The sequence below is a fragment of the Phyllobates terribilis genome, unplaced genomic scaffold, assembly GCF_046119375.1.
Source record: "Phyllobates terribilis strain yellow unplaced genomic scaffold, ASM4611937v1 Scaffold_3__8_contigs__length_932513732, whole genome shotgun sequence".
NCBI classification, from domain to species: domain Eukaryota; kingdom Metazoa; phylum Chordata; class Amphibia; order Anura; family Dendrobatidae; genus Phyllobates; species Phyllobates terribilis.
Genome location: NW_027362763.1, coordinates 3,005,186 through 3,025,063, shown reverse-complemented (window position 1 = coordinate 3,025,063; position 19,878 = coordinate 3,005,186). Strand labels below are relative to the sequence as shown.

The window sequence follows — 19,878 nt, the reverse complement described above, 5'->3', positions numbered from 1 at the left end:
CACAGCTAGAAGCCCAATATTTTTTCAGAGGTAGATGAAGAAAAAAATATATTCAGTTTGCAACCTGATGGAGGTCTGTATAGATGGATTAATAGAACAAGTCCCACACACAGCTAGAAGCCCAATATTTTTTCAGAGGTAGATGCAGAAAAAAATATATTCAGTTTGCAACCTGATGGAGGTCTGTATAGATGGATTAATAGAACAAGTCCCACACACAGCTAGAAGCCCAATATTTTTTCAGAGGTAGATGCAGAAAAAAATATATTCAGTTTGCAACCTGATGGAGGTCTGTATAGATGGATTAATAGAACAAGTCCCACACACAGCTAGAAGCCCAATATTTTTTCAGAGGTAGATGCAGAAAAAAATATATTCAGTTTGCAACCTGATGGAGGTCTGTATAGATGGATTAATAGAACAAGTCCCACACACAGCTAGAAGCCCAATATTTTTTCAGAGGTAGATGCAGAAAAAAATATATTCAGTTTGCAACCTGATGGAGGTCTGTATAGATGGATTAATAGAACAAGTCCCACACACAGCTAGAAGCCAAATATTTTTTCAGAGGTAGATGCAGAAAAAAATATATTCAGTTTGCAACCTGATGGAGGTCTGTATAGATGGATTAATAGAACAAGTCCCACACACAGCTAGAAGCCCAATATTTTTTCAGAGGTAGATGCAGAAAAAAATATATTCAGTTTGCAACCTGATGGAGGTCTGTATAGATGGATTAATAGAACAAGTCCCACACACAGCTAGAAGCCCAATATTTTTTCAGAGGTAGATGAAGAAAAAAATATATGCAGTTTGCAACCTGATGGAGGTCAGTATAGATGGACTAATACAACAAGTCCCACACACAGCTAGAAGCCCAATATTTTTTCAGAGCTAGATGCAGAAAAAAATTATATTCAATTTGCAACCTGATGGAGGTCAGTATAGATGGACTAATAGAATGATGCTATGCCCAAAAGATTTTACTTCACTAGGTGCAGTAAAAAAATTGGTATTCTATACACAGGTGGTATATCTTGCAATACAGATAGGCTACTCCACTGACTAACACACTCTGCAATAGGCCAAAAAGGATTAGCTTTGCTAGATTCAGCCAAATGCTGTGAAAAAAACTTGCACAGCACTGGCACAGACCTGCCTGGCAAAAACTGATAGGAACTGATGTAACCTAGTCCTGAAAAGGACTCCAATTACAATTAGTCTTTACTCCCACAATCTATCTATTTAAGAGCACAGACCTGCCTGATAAAAGTCGTAGGAAATGCTGTAACCTAGTCCTTACAAGGACTGCAATCACAACTATTCCCTACTCCCAAGCTATCTGTAGATTTGTGCGAAAATTGACTTGAAATTAACAAGGTATAGCACACACAGCAAGAGCGGTGCCGTCTAACACGCAGCTGCAGCAGTGAGAAAATGGTGGCGACGGGGAAAATGGCTTGGTCTTATAGGGCAAGGACATGTGACATACACTGCCAATGACACATGCCCTTGCTTGTGTGAAAAAAAGCACTTCGCTCCGTGTATGCGCTGCTGATGGGCTGACAGATTGCACCTCCCCACTGCAAATGCGGGAAAGAGAAAAAAAAATGGAGATCTTCATTGTTCCTGCAGAGATCCATCCCCTGCCCCTCCCCCCACCCCGCTGTACACTCAAACTGCGTATTAACATTAATTTTCATCATTACTGAGAAAAAATCCAGTTATGATTTTGGTGCACGAACAGTTATCGAACATAACCTCGAACAGCCGAATTTTTCTCAAATTGTTCGTGTTCGCCGAACGGCTCAAACACTGCCCAAAACAGCTCGAATTTGAGATTGGCGAACAGTTCGAGTAGAACAACGCTCATCTCTACTGAAGAGCAGAAGATCAGTTAGATGAGACAGTTGAAAAAAATCTAAGAAATATTCTCTTCAATTTTTTTCTCATTTTCGTGGTTGCTAAACTCTAAGAAGAAAGAAGAGCCTGAGACTTAACACGAAAAATTAAAAGAGACTAAAAGCATCACCAAATGTGAAAAACAATTCATGCGTTTTCATGCGTTGGCCAGGAATCGAACCCGGGTCAACTACTTGGAAGGAAGCGATTCTCACCACTATACCACCAACACTTACAGAAGCCATGTTTTTTTCTTACATTTTCTGCACTAACAATACGAAATTATTAGTAAAAAGTAAGACGTGCCAGGAAAAAAAAACCCACATAAGTATTGCATTGACCAGGAATTAATCGCAGGTCAACTGCTTGGAAAGCATGTTTGCTCACCACTATACCAAAAATGCTTAAGGTACCCAGCATTTTTTTCACATTTTCTGCACTAACCCTTCAAAATTGTTAGTAAAAATTATGACGTGCCTGAAAAAAAAACACACCCATGTTTTACATTGGCCAGTAATCAAACCCGGGTCAACTGCTTGGAAGGCAGCTATGCTCACCACTATACCACCAATGCTTACAGGATCAGCTTTTTTTTTTACATTTTCTGCACTAACATTACAAAATAGTTTGTAAAATGTATGATATGCCAGAAATAAAACTACATAAGTATTGCATTGGCTGGGAATCAAACCCGGGTCAACTGCTTGGGAAGCAGCTATGCTCACCACTATACCACCAATGCATGAACCAGCTTGACTGGTTTGGGATCATGTCTGTTAAATCTGCTAAAGTTTTACTTAAAAAAAAGGAGGACTGAATATGTCTTGAAAGAGCCAAATACTAAAAAGTTTAAAAACAAGGCAAAGCATTGTCCAAAACTCAAAGATGAATTCTTGTGAATCAGCTATGGAGCTTTTCCGCCAATTCTTACAATTCTCTCAATTATTTTCACTTTTTTGCCAATAAGGTAACTAAACTCTTACCAAGAAAGAAAGTACACTATGAGCCTTAGGTCAAACAGATTACAAAGAGTGAACAGCAGCACCAAATTCCCCATAAAGATCTCTGCCATTTTTGGCATTTTTAACACTAACGCTAAAGACAGAGGAGTTTTTGGAATCAGTTATGTAGCTTTTCCACCTCTGCCTACAAATTCTCTCAATTAGCTTTGCTTTTTGCCCACTAAGGTAGCTAAAGTGTTACCAAGAAAGAAATAAAAGCATAAGCCTTAGCACAGAAAGTGAAAAAGAGTCCAAACACCACCAAATGCAAAAAAACAATGAGTTCTTCAAGAATTAAACTATGGCCTATTGTTTTAAAAGCAACTACACCCACCAGCATAACACCAATGCCAACCCTGACATTGCTTTCATATTGGAGACAAACCCTACAAAGTATTTAATCAACAACTGAAGAGCAGAAGATCAGTTAGATGAGACAGTTGAAAAAAAGCTAAGAAATATTCTCTTCAATTTTTTTCTCATTTTCGTGGTTGCTAAACTCTAAGAAGAAAGAAGAGCCTGTGACTTAACACGAAAAATTAAAAGAGACTAAAAGCATCACCAAATGTGAAAAACATTTCATGCGTTGGCTGAGAATCGAACTCGGGTCAACTACTTGGAAGGCAACGATTCTCACCACTATACCACCAACACTTACAGAAGCCATGTTTTTTTCTTACATTTTCTGCACTATCAATACGAAATTATTAGTAAAAAGTAAGACGTGCCAAGAAAAAACCCCCCACATAAGCATTGCATTGACCAGGAATCAATCGCAGGTCAACTGCTTGGAAGGCAGGTTTGCTCACCACTATACCAAAAATGCTTAAGGTACCCAGCGTTTTTTTCACATTTTCTGCACTAACCCTACAAAATTGTTAGTAAAAAGTATGACGTGCCTGAAAAAAAAAAACCCACATAAGTATTGCATTGACCAGGAATCAATCGCAGGTCAACTGCTTGGAAGGCATGTTTGCTCACCACTATACCAAAAATGCTTAAGGTACCCAGCATTTTTTTCAAATTTTCTGCACTAACCCTTCAAAATTGTTAGTAAAAAGTATGACGTGACTGAAAAAAAAAAACACCGATGTTTTGTATTGGCCGGGAATTGAACCCGGGTCAACTGCTTGGAAGGCAGCTATGCTCACCACTATACCACCAATGCTTACAGGGTCAGCTATTTTTTTTACATTTTCTGCACTAACATTACAAAATAGTTTGTAAAATGTATAATATGCCAGAAATAAAACTACATAAGTATTGCATTGGCTGGAAATCGAAACCGTGTCAACTGCTTGGGAAGCTGCTATGCTCACCACTATACCACCAATGCATGAACTAACTTGACTGGTTTGGGATTATGGCTGTTAAATCTGCTAAAGTTTTACTTAAAAAAAGGAGGACTGAATATGTCTTGAAAGAGCCAATTACTAAAAAGTTTAAAAACAAGGCAAAGCATTGTCCAAAACTCAAAGATGAATTCTTGTGAATCAGCTATGGAGCTTTTCCACCAATTCTTACAATTCTCTCAATCATCTTCACTTTTTTGCCAATAAGGTAACTAAACTCTTACCAAGAAAGAAAGTACACTATGAGCCTTAGCTCAAAAAGATTACAAAGAGTCAGCACCAGCACCAAATTACCCCTAAAGACCTCTGCCATTTTTGGCATTTTTAACACTAACTCTAAAGACAGGGGAGTTTTTGGAATCAGTTATGTAGCTTTTCCACCTCTGCCTACAAATTCTCTCAATTAGCTTTGCTTTTTGCCAACTAAGGTAGCTAAAGTGTTACCAAGAAAGAAATAAAAGCATAAGCCTTAGCACAGAAAGTGAAAAAGAGTCCAAACACCACCAAATGCAAAAAAACAATGAGTTCTTCAAGAATTAAACTATGGCCTATTGTTTTAAAAGCAACTACACCCACCAGCATAACACCAATGCCAACCCTGACATTGCTTTCATATTGGAGACTAACCCTACAAAGTGTTTAATCAACAACTGAAGAGCAGAAGATCAGTTAGATGAGACAGTTGAAAAAAAGCTAAGAAATATTCTCTTCATTTTTTTTCTCATTTTCGTGGTTTCTAAACTCTAAGAAGAAAGAAGAGCCTGAGACTTATCACGAAAAATTAAAACAGACTAAAAGCATCACCAAATGTGAAAAACAATTCATACATTCGCTGAGAATCAAACTCAGGTCAACTACTTGGAAGGCAGCGATTCTCACCACTATACCACCAACACTTACAGAAGCCATGTTTTTTTCTTACATTTTCTGCACTATCAATACAAAATTATTAGTAAAAAGTAAGACGTGCCAAGAAAAAACCCCCCACATAAGTATTGCATTGACCAGGAATCAATCGCAGGTCAACTGCTTGGAAGGCAGGTTTGCTCACCACTATACAAAAAATGCTTAAGGTACCCAGCATTTTTTTCACATTTTCTGCACTAACCCTACAAAATTGTTAGTAAAAAGTATGACGTGCCTGAAAAAAAAAACACCAATGTTTAGTATTGGCCGGGAATTGAACCCAGGTCAACTGCTTGGAAGGCAGCTATGCTCACCACTATACCACCAACGCTTATAGGGTCAGCTTTTTTTTTTACTTTTTCTGCATTAACATTACAAAATAGTTTGTAAAATGTATGATATGCCAGAAATAAAGCTACATAAGTATTGCATTGGCTGGAAATCAAACCCAGGTCAACTGCTTGGTAAGCAGCTTTGCTCACCACTATACCACCAATGCATGAACCAACTTGACTGGTTTGGGATTATGGCTGTTAAATCTGCTAAAGTTTTACTTAAAAAAAGGAGGACTGAATATGTCTTGAAAGAGCCAATTACTAAAAAGTTTAAAAACAAGGCAAAGCATTGTCCAAAACTCAAAGATGAATTCTTGTGAATCAGCTATGGAGCTTTTCCACCAATTCTTACAATTCTCTCAATCATCTTCACTTTTTTGCCAATAAGGTAACTAAACTCTTACCAAGAAAGAAAGTACACTATGAGCCTTAGCTCAAAAAGATTACAAAGAGTCAGCACCAGCACCAAATTACCCCTAAAGACCTCTGCCATTTTTGGCATTTTTAACACTAACTCTAAAGACAGGGGAGTTTTTGGAATCAGTTATGTAGCTTTTCCACCTCTGCCTACAAATTCTCTCAATTAGCTTTGCTTTTTGCCAACTAAGGTAGCTAAAGTGTTACCAAGAAAGAAATAAAAGCATAAGCCTTAGCACAGAAAGTGAAAAAGAGTCCAAACACCACCAAATGCAAAAAAACAATGAGTTCTTCAAGAATTAAACTATGGCCTATTGTTTTAAAAGCAACTACACCCACCAGCATAACACCAATGCCAACCCTGACATTGCTTTCATATTGGAGACTAACCCTACAAAGTGTTTAATCAACAACTGAAGAGCAGAAGATCAGTTAGATGAGACAGTTGAAAAAAAGCTAAGAAATATTCTCTTCATTTTTTTTCTCATTTTCGTGGTTTCTAAACTCTAAGAAGAAAGAAGAGCCTGAGACTTATCACGAAAAATTAAAACAGACTAAAAGCATCACCAAATGTGAAAAACAATTCATACATTCGCTGAGAATCAAACTCAGGTCAACTACTTGGAAGGCAGCGATTCTCACCACTATACCACCAACACTTACAGAAGCCATGTTTTTTTCTTACATTTTCTGCACTATCAATACAAAATTATTAGTAAAAACTAAGACGTGCCAAGAAAAAACCCCCCACATAAGTATTGCATTGACCAGGAATCAATCGCAGGTCAACTGCTTGGAAATCAGGTTTGCTCACCACTATACAAAAAATGCTTAAGGTACCCAGCATTTTTTTCACATTTTCTGCACTAACCCTACAAAATTGTTAGTAAAAAGTATGACGTGCCTGAAAAAAAAAAAACCAATGTTTAGTATTGGCCGGGAATTGAACCCAGGTCAACTGCTTGGAAGGCAGCTATGCTCACCACTATACCACCAATGCTTATAGGGTCAGCTTTTTTTTTTACTTTTTCTGCATTAACATTACAAAATAGTTTGTAAAATGTATGATATGCCAGAAATAAAGCTACATAAGTATTGCATTGGCTGGAAATCAAACCCAGGTCAACTGCTTGGGAAGCAGCTTTGCTCACCACAATACCACCAAAGCATGAACCAACTTGACTGGTTTGGGATTATGGCTGTTAAATCTGCTAAAGTTTTACTTAAAAAAAGGGAGGACTGAATATGTCTTGAAAGAGCCAATTACTGAAAAGTTTAAAAACAAGGCAAAGCATTGTCCAAAACTCAAAGATGAATTCTTGTGAATCAGCTATGGAGCTTTTCCACCAATTCTTGCAATTCTCTCAATTATTTTCACTTTTTTGCCAATAAGGTAACTAAACTCTTACCAAGAAAGAAAGTACACTATGAGCCTTAGCTCAAAAAGATTACAAAGAGTCAGAACCAGCACCAAATTACCCCTAAAGACCTCAGCCATTTTTGGCATTTTTAACACTAACTCTAAAGACAGAGGAGTTTTTGGAATCAGTTATGTAGCTTTTCCATCTCTGCCTACAAATTCTCTCAATTAGCTTTGCTTTTTGCTAACTAAGGTAGCTAAAGTGTTACCAAGAAAGAAATAAAAGCATAAGCCTTAGCACAGAAAGTGAAAAAGAGTCCAAACACCACCAAATGCAAAAAAACAATGAGTTCTTCAAGAATTAAACTATGGCCTATTGTTTTAAAAGCAACTACACCCACCAGCATAACACCAATGCCAACCCTGACATTGCTTTCATATTGGAGACTAACCCTACAAAGTGTTTAATCAACAACTGAAGAGCAGAAGATCAGTTAGATGAGACAGTTGAAAAAAAGCTAAGAAATATTCTCTTCATTTTTTTTCTCATTTTCGTGGTTGCTAAACTCTAAGAAGAAAGAAGAGCCTGAGACTTAACACGAAAAATTAAAACAGACTAAAAGCATCACCAAATGTGAAAAACAATTCATACATTGGCTGAGAATCAAACTCGGGTCAACTACTTGGAAGGCAGCGATTCTCACCACTATACCACCAACACTTACAGAAGCCATGTTTTTTTCTTACATTTTCTGCACTATCAATACGAAATTATTAGTAAAAAGTAAGACGTGCCAAGAAAAAACCCCCCACATAAGTATTGCATTGACCAAGAATCAATCGCAGGTCAACTGCTTGGAAGGCAGGTTTGCTCACCACTATACCAAAAATGCTTAAGGTACCCAGCATTTTTTTCACATTTTTTGCACTAACCCTACAAAATTGTTAGTAAAAAGTATGACGTGCCTGAAAAAAAAAACACCAATGTTTAGTATTGGCCGGGAATTGAACCCAGGTCAACTGCTTGGAAGGCAGCTATGCTCACCACTATACCACCAATGCTTATAGGGTCAGCTTTTTTTTTTACATTTTCTGCATTACCATTACAAAATAGTTTGTAAAATGTATGATATGCCAGAAATAAAGCTACATAAGTATTGCATTGGCTGGAAATCAAACCCAGGTCAACTGCTTGGGAAGCAGCTATGCTCACCACAATACCACCAAAGCATGAACCAACTTGACTGGTTTGGGATTATGGCTGTTAAATCTGCTAAAGTTTTACTTAAAAAATGGAGGACTGAATATGTCTTGAAAGAGCCAATTGCTGAAAAGTTTAAAAACAAGGCAAAGCATTGTCCAAAACTCAAAGATGAATTCTTGTGAATCAGCTATGGAGCTTTTCCACCAATTCTTGCAATTCTCTCAATTATTTTCACTTTTTTGCCAATAAGGTAACTAAACTCTTACCAAGAAAGAAAGTACACTATGAGCCTTAGCTCAAAAAGATTACAAAGAGTCAGAACCAGCACCAAATTACCCCTAAAGACCTCTGCCATTTTTGGCATTTTTAACACTAACTCTAAAGACAGAGGAGTTTTTGGAATCAGTTATGTAGCTTTTCCACCTCTGCCTACAAATTCTCTCAATTAGCTTTGCTTTTTGCCAACTAAGGTAGTTAAAGTGTTACCAAGAAAGAAATAAAAGCATAAGCCTTAGCACAGAAAGTGAAAAAGAGTCCAAACACCACCAAATGCAAAAAAACATTGAGTTCTTCAAGAATTAAACTATGGCCTATTGTTTTAAAAGCAACTACACCCACCAGCATAACACCAATGCCAACCCTGACATTGATTTCGTATTGGAGACTAACCCTACAAAGTGTTTAATCAACAACTGAAGAGCAGAAGATCAGTTAGATGAGACAGTTGAAAAAAATCTAAGAAATATTCTCTTCAATTTTTTCTCATTTTCGTGGTTGCTAAACTCCAAGAAGAAAGAAGAGCATGAGCCATAACACGAAAAATTAACACAGACTAAAAGCATCACCAAATGTGAAAAACAATTCATATGATGGCCAGGAATTGAACCCGGGTCAACTGCTTGGAAGGCAGCTATGCTCACCACTATACCACCAACACTTACAGAAGCCATGTTTTTTTCTTACATTTTCTGCACTAACAATACAAAATTATTAGTAAAAAGTAAGACGTGCCAGGAAAAAAAAACCCACATAAGTATTGCATTGACAAGGAATCAATCGCAGGTCAACTGCTTGGAAGGCAGGTTTGCTCACCACTATACCAAAAATGCTTAAGGTACCCAGCATTTTTTTCACATTTTCTGCACTAACCCTACAAAATTGTTAGTAAAAATTATGACGTGCCTGAAAAAAAAACACACCTATGTTTTGCATTGGCCAGGAATCGAACCTGGGTCAACTGCTTGGAAGGCAGCTATGCTCACCACTATACCACCAATACTTACAGGATCAGCTTTTTTTTTTACATTTTCTGCACTAACATTACAAAATAGTTTGTAAAATGTATGATATGCCAGAAATAAAACTACATAAGTATTCCATTGGCCGGGAATCGAACCCGGGTCAACTGCTTGGGAAGCAACTATGCTCACCACTATACCACCAATGCATGAACCAGCTTGACTGGTTTGGGATTATGGCTGTTAAATCTGCTAAAGTTTTACTTAAAAAAAGGAGGACTGAATATGTCTTGAAAGAGCCAATTACTAAAAAGTTTAAAAACAAGGCAAACCATTGTCCAAAACTCAAAGATGAATTCTTGTGAATCAGCTATGGAGCTTTTCCACCAATTCTTACAATTCTCTCAATTATTTTCACTTTTTTGCCAATAAGGTAACTAAACTCTTACCAAGGAAGAAAGTACACTATGAGCCTTAGCTCAAAAAGATTACAAAGAGTCAGCACCAGCATCAAATTACCCCTAAAGACCTCAGCCATTTTTGGCATTTTTAACACTAACTCTAAAGACAGAGGAGTTTTTGGAATCAGTTATGTAGCTTTTCCATCTCTGCCTACAAATTCTCTCAATTAGCTTTGCTTTTTGCTAACTAAGGTAGCTAAAGTGTTACCAAGAAAGAAATAAAAGCATAAGCCTTAGCACAGAAAGTGAAAAAGAGTCCAAACACCACCAAATGCAAAAAAACAATGAGTTCTTCAAGAATTAAACTATGGCCTATTGTTTTAAAAGCAACTACACCCACCAGCATAACACCAATGCCAACCCTGACATTGCTTTCATATTGGAGACTAACCCTACAAAGTGTTTAATCAACAACTGAAGAGCAGAAGATCAGTTAGATGAGACAGTTGAAAAAAAGCTAAGAAATATTCTCTTCATTTTTTTTCTCATTTTCGTGGTTGCTAAACTCTAAGAAGAAAGAAGAGCCTGAGACTTAACACGAAAAATTAAAACAGACTAAAAGCATCACCAAATGTGAAAAACAATTCATACATTGGCTGAGAATCAAACTCGGGTCAACTACTTGGAAGGCAGCGATTCTCACCACTATACCACCAACACTTACAGAAGCCATGTTTTTTTCTTACATTTTCTGCACTATCAATACGAAATTATTAGTAAAAAGTAAGACGTGCCAGGAAAAAAAAACCCACATAAGTATTGCATTGACCAAGAATCAATCGCAGGTCAACTGCTTGGAAGGCAGGTTTGCTCACCACTATACCAAAAATGCTTAAGGTACCCAGCATTTTTTTCACATTTTCTGCACTAACCCTACAAAATTGTTAGTAAAAAGTATGACGTGCCTGAAAAAAAAAACACCAATGTTCAGTATTGGCCGGGAATTGAACCCAGGTCAACTGCTTGGAAGGCAGCTATGCTCACCACTATACCACCAATGCTTATAGGATCAGCTTTTTTTTTACATTTTCTGCACTAACATTACAAAATAGTTTGTAAAATGTATGTTATGCCAGAAATAAAACTACATAAGTATTGCATTGGCCGGGAATCGAACACGGGTCAACTGCTTGGGAAGCAGCTATGCTCACCACTATACCACCAATGCATGAACCAACTTGACTGGTTTGGGATTATGGCTGTTAAATCTGGTAAAGTTTTACTTAAAAAAAGGAGGACTGAATATGTCTTGAAAGAGCCAATTACTAAAAAGTTTAAAAACAAGGCAAAGCATTTTCCAAAACTCAAAGATGAATTCTTGTGAATCAGCTATGGAGCTTTTCCACCAATTCTTACAATTCTCTCAATTATTTTCACTTTTTTGCCAATAAGGTAACTAAACTCTTACCAAGAAAGAAAGTACACTATGAGCCTTAGCTCAAAAAGATTACAAAGAGTCAGCACCAGCACCAAATTACCCCTAAAGACCTCTGCCATTTTTGGCATTTTTAACACTAACTCTAAAGACAGAGTAGTTTTTGGAATCAGTTATGTAGCTTTTCCACCTCTGCCTACAAATTCTCTCAATTAGCTTTGCTTTCTGCCCACTAAGTTAGCTAAAGTGTTACCAAGAAAGAAATCAAAGCATAAGCCTTAGCACAGAAAGTGAAAAAGATTCCAAACACCACCAAATGCAAAAAAACAATGAGTTCTTCAAGAATTAAACTATTGCCTATTGTTTTAAAAGCAACTACACCCACCAGCATAACACCAATGCCAACCCTGACATTGCTTTTATATTGGAGACTAACCTTACAAAGTGTTTAATCAACAACTGAAGAGCAGAAGATCAGTTAGATGAGACAGTTGAAAAAAAGCTAAGAAATATTCTCTTCAAATTTTTTCTCATTTTCGTGGTTGCTAAACTCTAAGAAGAAAGAAGAGCCTGAGACTTAACACGAAAAATTAAAACAGACTAAAAGCATCATCAAATGTGAAAAACAATTCATGCGTTGGCTGAGAATCGAACTTGGATCAACTACTTGGAAAGCAGCGATTCTCACCACTATACCACCAACACTTACAGAAGCCATGTTTTTTTCTTACATTTTCTGCACTAGCAATACGAAATTATTAGTAAAAAGTAAGACGTGCCAGGAAAAAAACCCCCACATAAGTATTGCATTGACCAGGAATCAATCGCAGGTCAACTGCTTGGAGGGCAGGTTTGCTCACCACTATACCAAAAATGCTTAAGGTACCCAGCATTTTTTTCACATTTTCTGCACTAACCCTACAAAATTGTTAGTAAAAAGTATGACGTGCCTGAAAAAAAAAAACACAGATGTTTTGTATTGGCAGGGAATTAAACCCGAGTCAACTGCTTGGAAGGCAGCTATGCTCACCACTATACCACCAATGCTTACAAGACCAGCTTTTTTTTTTACATTTTCTGCACTAACATTACAAAATAGTTTGTAAAATGTATGATATGCCAGAAATAAATCTACATAAGTATTGCAATGGCCGGGAATCAAACCCGGGTCAACTGGTTAGGAAGCAGCTATGCTCACCACTATACCACCAATGCATGAACCCACTTGACTGGTTTGGGATTTTGGCTGTTAAATCTGCTAAAGTTTTACTTAAAAAAGGAGGACTGAATATGTCTTGAAAGAGCCAATTACTAAAAAGTTTAAAAACAAGGCAAAGCATTGTCCAAAACTCAAAGATGAATTCTTGTGAATCAGCTATGGAGCTTTTCCACCAATTCTTACATTTCTCTCAATTATTTTCACTTTTTTGCCAATAAGATAACTAAACTCTTACCAAGAAAGAAAGTACACTATGAGCCTTAGCTCAAACAGATTACAAAGAGTCAACAGCAGCACCAAATTCCCCCTAAAGACCTCTGCCATTTTTGGCATTTTTAACACTAACTCTAAAGACAGAGGAGTTTTTGGAATCAGTTATGTAGCTTTTCCACCTCTGCCTACAAATTCTCTCAATTAGCTTTGCTTTCTGCCCACTAAGGTAGCTAAAGTGTTACCAAGAAAGAAATTAAAGCATAAGCCTTAGCACAGAAAGTGAAAAAGATTCCAAACACCACCAAATGCAAAAAACAATGAGTTCTTCAAGAATTAAACTATGGCCTATTGTTTAAAAAGCAACTACACCCACCAGCATAACACCAATGCCAACCCTGACATTGCTTTCATATTGGAGACTAACCCTACAAAGTATTTAATCAACAACTGAAGAGCAGAAGATCAGTTAGATGAGACAGTTGAAAAAAATCTAAGAAATATTCTCTTCAATTTTTTTCTCATTTTCGTGGTTGCTAAACTCTAAGAAGAAAGAGGAGCATGAACCTTAACACGAAAAATTAAAACAGACTAAAAGCATCACCAAATGTGAAAAACAATTCATGCGTTGGCAGGGAATTGAACCCGGGTCAAATGCTTGCAAGGCAGATATGCTGACCACTATACCACCAACACTTTCAGAAGTCATGTTTTTTTCTTACATTTTCTGCACTAACAATACAAAATTATTAGTAAAAAGTAAGACGTGCCAGGAAAAAAAAACCCACATAAGTATTGCATTGACCAGGAATCAATCGCAGGTCAACTGCTTGGAAGGCAGGTTTGCTCACCACTATACCAAAAATGCTTAAGGTACCCAGCATTTTTTTCACATTTTCTGCACTAACCCTACAAAATTGTTAGTAAAAATTATGACGTGCCTGAAAAAAAAACACACCCATGTTTTGCATTGGCCAGGAATCGAACCCAGGTCAACTGCTTGGAAGGCAGCTATGCTCACCACTATACCACCAATGCTTACAGGATCAGCTTTTTTTTTTACATTTTCTGCACTAACATTACAAAATAGTTTGTAAAATGTATGATATGCCAGAAATAAAACTACATATGTTTTGCATTGGCCGGGAATCGAACCCAGGTTAACTGCTTGGGAAGCAACTATGCTCTCCACTATACCACCAATGCATGAACAAACTTGAGGGATTTGGGATTATGGCTGTTAAATCTACTAAAGTTTTACTTAAAAAAAGGAGGACTGAATATGTCTTGAAAGAGCCAATTACTAAAAAGTTTAAAAACAAGGCAAAGCATTGTCCAAAACTCAGAGATGAATTCTTGTGAATCAGCTATGGAGCTTTTCCACCAATTCTTACAATTCTCTCAATTATTTTCACTTTTTTACCAATAAGGTAACTAAACTCTTACCAAGAAAGAAAGTACACTATGATCCTTAGCTCAAAAAGATTACAAAGAGTCTGCACCAGCACCAAATTACCCCTAAAGACCTCTGCCATTTTTGGCATTTTTAACACTAACTCTAAAGACAGAGGAGTTTTTGGAATCAGTTATGTAGCTTTTCCACCTCTGCCTACAAATTCTCTCAATTAGCTTTGCTTTCTGCCCACTAAGGTAGCTAAAGTGTTACCAAGAAAGAAATAAAAGTATAAGCCTTAGCACAGAAAGTGAAAAAGAGTCCAAACACCACCAAATGCAAAAAAACAATGAGTTCTTCAAGAATTAAACTATGGCCTATTGTTTTAAAAGCAACTACACCCACCAGCATAACACCAATGCCAACCCTGACATTGCTTTTATATTGGAGACTAACCTTACAAAGTGTTTAATCAACAACTGAAGAGCAGAAGATCAGTTAGATGAGACAGTTGAAAAAAAGCTAAGAAATATTCTCTTCAATTTTTTTCTCATTTTCGTGGTTGCTAAACTCTAAGAAGAAAGAAGAGCCTGAGACTTAACACGAAAAATTAAAACAGACTAAAAGCATCACCAAATGTGAAAAACAATTCAAGCGTTGGCTGAGAATCAAACTTGGATCAACTACTTGGAAAGCAGCGATTCTCACCACTATACCACCAACACTTACAGAAGCCATGTTTTTTTCTTACATTTTCTGCACTAACAATACGAAATTATTAGTAAAAAGTAAGACGTGCCAGGAAAAAAACCCCCACATAAGTATTGCATTGACCAGGAATCAATCGCAGGTCAACTGCTTGGAGGGAAGGTTTGCTCACCACTATACCAAAAATGCTTAAGGTACCCAGCATTTTTTTCACATTTTTTGCACTAACCCTACAAAATTGTTAGTAAAAAGTATGACGTGCCTGAAAAAAAAAAACACACATGTTTTTTATAGGCAGGGAATTGAACCCGGGTCAACTGCTTGGAAGGCAGCTATGCTCACCACTATACCACCAATGCTTACATGGTCAGCTTTTTTTTTTACATTTTCTGCACTAACATTACAAAATAGTTTGTAAAATGTATGATATGCCAGAAATAAAACTACATAAGTATTGCGTTGGCTGGAAATCGAACCCGGGTCAACTGCTTGGGAAGCAGCTATGCTCACCACTATACCACCAATGAATGAACCAAGTTAACTGGTTTGGGATTTTGGCTGTTAAATCTGCTAATGTTTTACTTAAAAAAGAAGGACTGAATAGGTCTTGAAAGAGCTAATTACTAAAAAGTTTAAAAACAAGGCAAAGCATTGTCCAAAACTCAAAGATGAATTCTTGTGAATCAGCTATGTAGCTTTTCCACCAATTCTTACATTTCTCTCAATTATTTTCACTTTTTTGACAATAAGGTAACTAAACTCTTACCAAGAAATAAAGTACACTATGAGCCTTAGCTCAAACAGATTACAAAGAGTCAACAGAAGCACCAAATTCCCCCTAAAGACCTTTGCCGTTTTTGGCATTTTTAACACTAACTCTAAAGACAGAGGAGTTTTTGGAATCAGTTATGTAGCTTTTCCACCTCTGCCTACAAATTCTCTCAATTAGCTTTGCTTTTTGCCAACTATGGTAGCTAAAGTGTTACCAAGAAAGAAATAAAAGCATAAGCCTTAGCACAGAAAGTGAAAAAGAGTCCAAACACCACCAAATGCAAAAAAACAATGAGTTCTTCAAGAATTAAACTATGGCCTATTGTTTTAAAAGCAACTACACCCACCAGCATAACACCAATGCCAACCCTGACATTGCTTTCATATTGGAGACTAACCCTACAAAGTGTTCAATCAACAACTGAAGAGCAGAAGATCAGTAAGAATGGACAGTTGAAAAAAAGCTAAGAAATATTCTCTTCAATTTTTTTCTAATTTTCGTGGATGCTAAACTCTAAGAAGAAAGAAGAGCCTGAGACTTAACACGAAAAATTAAAACAGACTAAAAGCATCACCAAATGTGAAAAACAATTCATGCGTTGGCCGGGAATCGAACCCAGGTCAACTGCTTAGAAGGCAGCTATGCTCACCACTATGCCACCAACTCTTACAAAAGCCATGTTTTTTTCTTACATTTTCTGCACTAACAATACAAAATTATTAGTAAAAAGTAAGACGTGCCAGGAAAAAAAAACCCACATAAGTATTGCATTGACCAGGAATCAATCGCAGGTCAACTGCTTGGAAGGCAGGTTTGCTCACCACTATACCAAAAATGCTTAAGGTACCCAGCATCTTTTTCACATTTTCTGCACTAACCCTACAAAATTGTTAGTAAAAAGTATGACGTGCCTGAAAAAAAAACACACCTATGTTTTGCATTGGCCAGGAATCGAACCCGGGTCAACTGCTTGGAAGGCAGCTATGCTCACCACTATACCACCAATGCTTACAGGGTCAGCTTTTTTTTTTTACATTTTCTGCACTAACATTACAAAATAGTTTGTAAAATGTATGATATGCCAGAAATAAAACTACATAAGTATTGCATTGGCCGGGAATCGAACCCGGGTCAACTGCTTGGGAAGCAGCTATGACTCACCACTATACCACCAATGCATGAACCAACTTGACTGGTTTGGGATTATGGCCGTTAAATCTGCTAAAGTTTTACTTAGAAAAAGGAGGACTGAATATGTCTTGAAAGAGCAAATTACTAAAAAGTTTAAAAACAAGGCAAAGCATTGTCCAAAACTCAAAGATGAATTCTTGTGAATCAGCTATGGAGCTTTTCCACCAATTCTTACAATTCTCTCAATTAGTTTCACTTTTTTGACAATAAGGTAACTAAACTCTTACCAAGAAAGAAAGTACACTATGAGCCTTAGCTCAAACAGATTACAAAGAGTCAACAGCAGCACCAAATTCCCCCTAAAGACCTCTGCCATTTTTGGCATTTTTAACACTAACTCTAAAGACAGAGGAGTTTTTGGAATCAGTTATGTAGCTTTTCCACCTCTGCCTACAAATTCTCTCAATTAGCTTTGCTTTCTGCCCACTAAGGTAGCTAAAGTGTTACCAAGAAAGAAATAAAAGCATAAGCCTTAGCACAGAAAGTGAAAAAGATTCCAAACACCACCAAATGGAAAAAAACAATGAGTTCTTCAAGAATTAAACTATGGCCTATTGTTTTAAAAGCAACTACACCCACCAGCATAACACCAATGCCAACCCTGACATTGCTTTCGTATTGGAGACTAACCCTACAAAGTATTTAATCAACAACTGAAGAGCAGAAGATCAGTTAGATGAGACAGTTGAAAAAAATCTAAGAAATATTCTCTTCAATTTTTTTCTCATTTTCGTGGTTGCTAAACTCTAAGAAGAAAGAAGAGCATGAGCCTTAACACGAAAAATTAAAACAGACTAAAAGCATCCCCAAATGTGAAAAACAATTCATGCATTGGCCAGGAATTGAACCCGGGTCAACTGCTTGGAAGGCAGCTATGCTCACCACTATACCACCAACACTTACAGAAGCCATGTTTTTTTCTTACATTTTCTGCACTAACAATACAAAATTATTAGTCAAAAGTAAGACGTGCCAGGAAAAAAAAAACCCACATAAGTATTGCATTGACCAGGAATCAATCGCAGGTCAACTGCTTGGAAGGCAGGTTTGCTCACCACTATACCAAAAATGGTTAAGGTACCCAGCATTTTTTTCACATTTTCTGCACTAACCCTACAAAATTGTTAGTAAAAATTATGACGTGCCTGAAAAAAAAACACACCCATGTTTTGCATTGGCCGGGAATCGAACCCAGGTCAACTGCTTGGAAGGCAGCTATGCTCACCACTATACCACCAATGCTTACAGGATCAGCTTTTTTTTTTACATTTTCTGCACTAACATTACAAAATAGTTTGTAAAATGTATGATATGCCAGAAATAAAACTACATAATTATTGCATTGGCCGGGAATCAAACCCAGGTTAACTGCTTGGGAAGCAGCTATGCTCACCACTATACCACCAATGCATGAACCAACTTGACTGGTTTGGGATTATGGCCGTTAAATCTGCTAAAGTTTTACTTAGAAAAAGGAGGACTGAATATGTCTTGAAAGAGCCAATTACTAAAAAGTTTAAAAACAAGGCAAAGCATTGTCCAAAACTCAAAGATGAATTCTTGTGAATCAGCTATGGAGCTTTTCCACCAATTCTTACAATTCTCTCAATTATTTTCACTTTTTTGCAATAAGGTAACTAAACTCTTACCAAGAAAGAAAGTACACTATGAGCCTTAGCTCAAACAGATTACAAAGAGTCAAAAGCAGCACCAAATTCCCCCTAAAGACCTCTGCCATTTTTGGCATTTTTAACACTAACTCTAAAGACAGAGGAGTTTTTGGAATCAGTTATGTAGCTTTTCCACCTCTGCCTACAAATTCTCTCAATTAGCTTTGCTTTCTGCCCACTAAGGTAGCTAAAGTGTTACCAAGAAAGAAATAAAAGCATAAGCCTTAGCACAGAAAGTGAAAAAGATTCCAAACACCACCAAATGGAAAAAAACAATGAGTTCTTCAAGAATTAAACTATGGCCTATTGTTTTAAAAGCAACTACACCCACCAGCATAACACCAATGCCAACCCTCACATTGCTTTCGTATTGGAGACTAACCCTACAAAGTATTTAATCAACAACTGAAGAGCAGAAGATCAGTTAGATGAGACAGTTGAAAAAAATCTAAGAAATATTCTCTTCAATGTTTTTCTCATTTTCGTGGTTGCTAAACTCTAAGAAGAAAGAAGAGCATGAGCCTTAACACGAAAAATTAAAACAGACTAAAAGCATCACCAAATGTGAAAAACAATTCATGCGTTGGCCAGGAATTGAACCCGGGTCAACTGCTTGGAAGGCAGCTATGCTCACCACTATACCACCATCACTTACAGAAGCCATGTTTTTTTCTTACATTTTCTGCACTAACAATACAAAATTATTAGTAAAAAGTAAGACGTGTAAGGAAAAAATAAAAACTACATAAGTATTGCATTGGCCGGGAATCGAACCTGGGTCAACTGTTTGGGAAGCAGCTATGCTCACCACTATACCACCAATGCATGAACCAACTTGACTGGTTTGGGATTATGGCCGTTAAATCTGCTAAAGTTTTACTTAGAAAAAGGAGGACTGAATATGTCTTGAAAGAGCCAATTACTAAAAAGTTTAAAAACAAGGCAAAGCATTGTCCAAAACTCAAAGATGAATTCTTGTGAATCAGCTATGGAGCTTTTCCACCAATTCTTACAATTCTCTCAATTAGTTTCACTTTTTTGACAATAAGGTAACTAAACTCTTACCAAGAAAGAAAGTACACTATGAGCCTTAGCTCAAACAGATTACAAAGAGTCAACAGCAGCACCAAATTCCCCCTAAAGACCTCTGCCATTTTTGGCATT

General features: G+C 37.0%; 8 non-coding genes across 8 annotated transcripts; all 8 read right to left on the bottom strand.

Moving 5' to 3' along the window:
• Nucleotides 1-2,572: 2,572 nt before the first annotated feature.
• Nucleotides 2,573-2,644, bottom strand: TRNAG-CCC (transfer RNA glycine (anticodon CCC)). Its single transcript has one exon. It is a non-coding gene; the product is annotated as a tRNA-Gly (tRNA).
• A 1,355-nt stretch (nt 2,645-3,999) lies between these two features.
• Nucleotides 4,000-4,071, bottom strand: TRNAG-UCC (transfer RNA glycine (anticodon UCC)). Its single transcript has one exon. It is a non-coding gene; the product is annotated as a tRNA-Gly (tRNA).
• Nucleotides 4,072-9,684: 5,613 nt separating this feature from the next.
• On the bottom strand, nt 9,685-9,756 carry TRNAG-UCC (transfer RNA glycine (anticodon UCC)). Its single transcript has one exon. It is a non-coding gene; the product is annotated as a tRNA-Gly (tRNA).
• A 1,516-nt stretch (nt 9,757-11,272) lies between these two features.
• TRNAG-CCC (transfer RNA glycine (anticodon CCC)) lies at nt 11,273-11,344 on the bottom strand. Its single transcript has one exon. It is a non-coding gene; the product is annotated as a tRNA-Gly (tRNA).
• A 5,445-nt stretch (nt 11,345-16,789) lies between these two features.
• Nucleotides 16,790-16,861, bottom strand: TRNAG-UCC (transfer RNA glycine (anticodon UCC)). The gene has a single exon. It is a non-coding gene; the product is annotated as a tRNA-Gly (tRNA).
• Nucleotides 16,862-16,958: 97 nt separating this feature from the next.
• TRNAG-CCC (transfer RNA glycine (anticodon CCC)) lies at nt 16,959-17,031 on the bottom strand. Its single transcript has one exon. It is a non-coding gene; the product is annotated as a tRNA-Gly (tRNA).
• Nucleotides 17,032-18,214: 1,183 nt separating this feature from the next.
• Nucleotides 18,215-18,286, bottom strand: TRNAG-UCC (transfer RNA glycine (anticodon UCC)). Its single transcript has one exon. It is a non-coding gene; the product is annotated as a tRNA-Gly (tRNA).
• A 96-nt stretch (nt 18,287-18,382) lies between these two features.
• Nucleotides 18,383-18,454, bottom strand: TRNAG-CCC (transfer RNA glycine (anticodon CCC)). Its single transcript has one exon. It is a non-coding gene; the product is annotated as a tRNA-Gly (tRNA).
• Between the last annotated feature and the right edge of the window lie 1,424 nt (nt 18,455-19,878).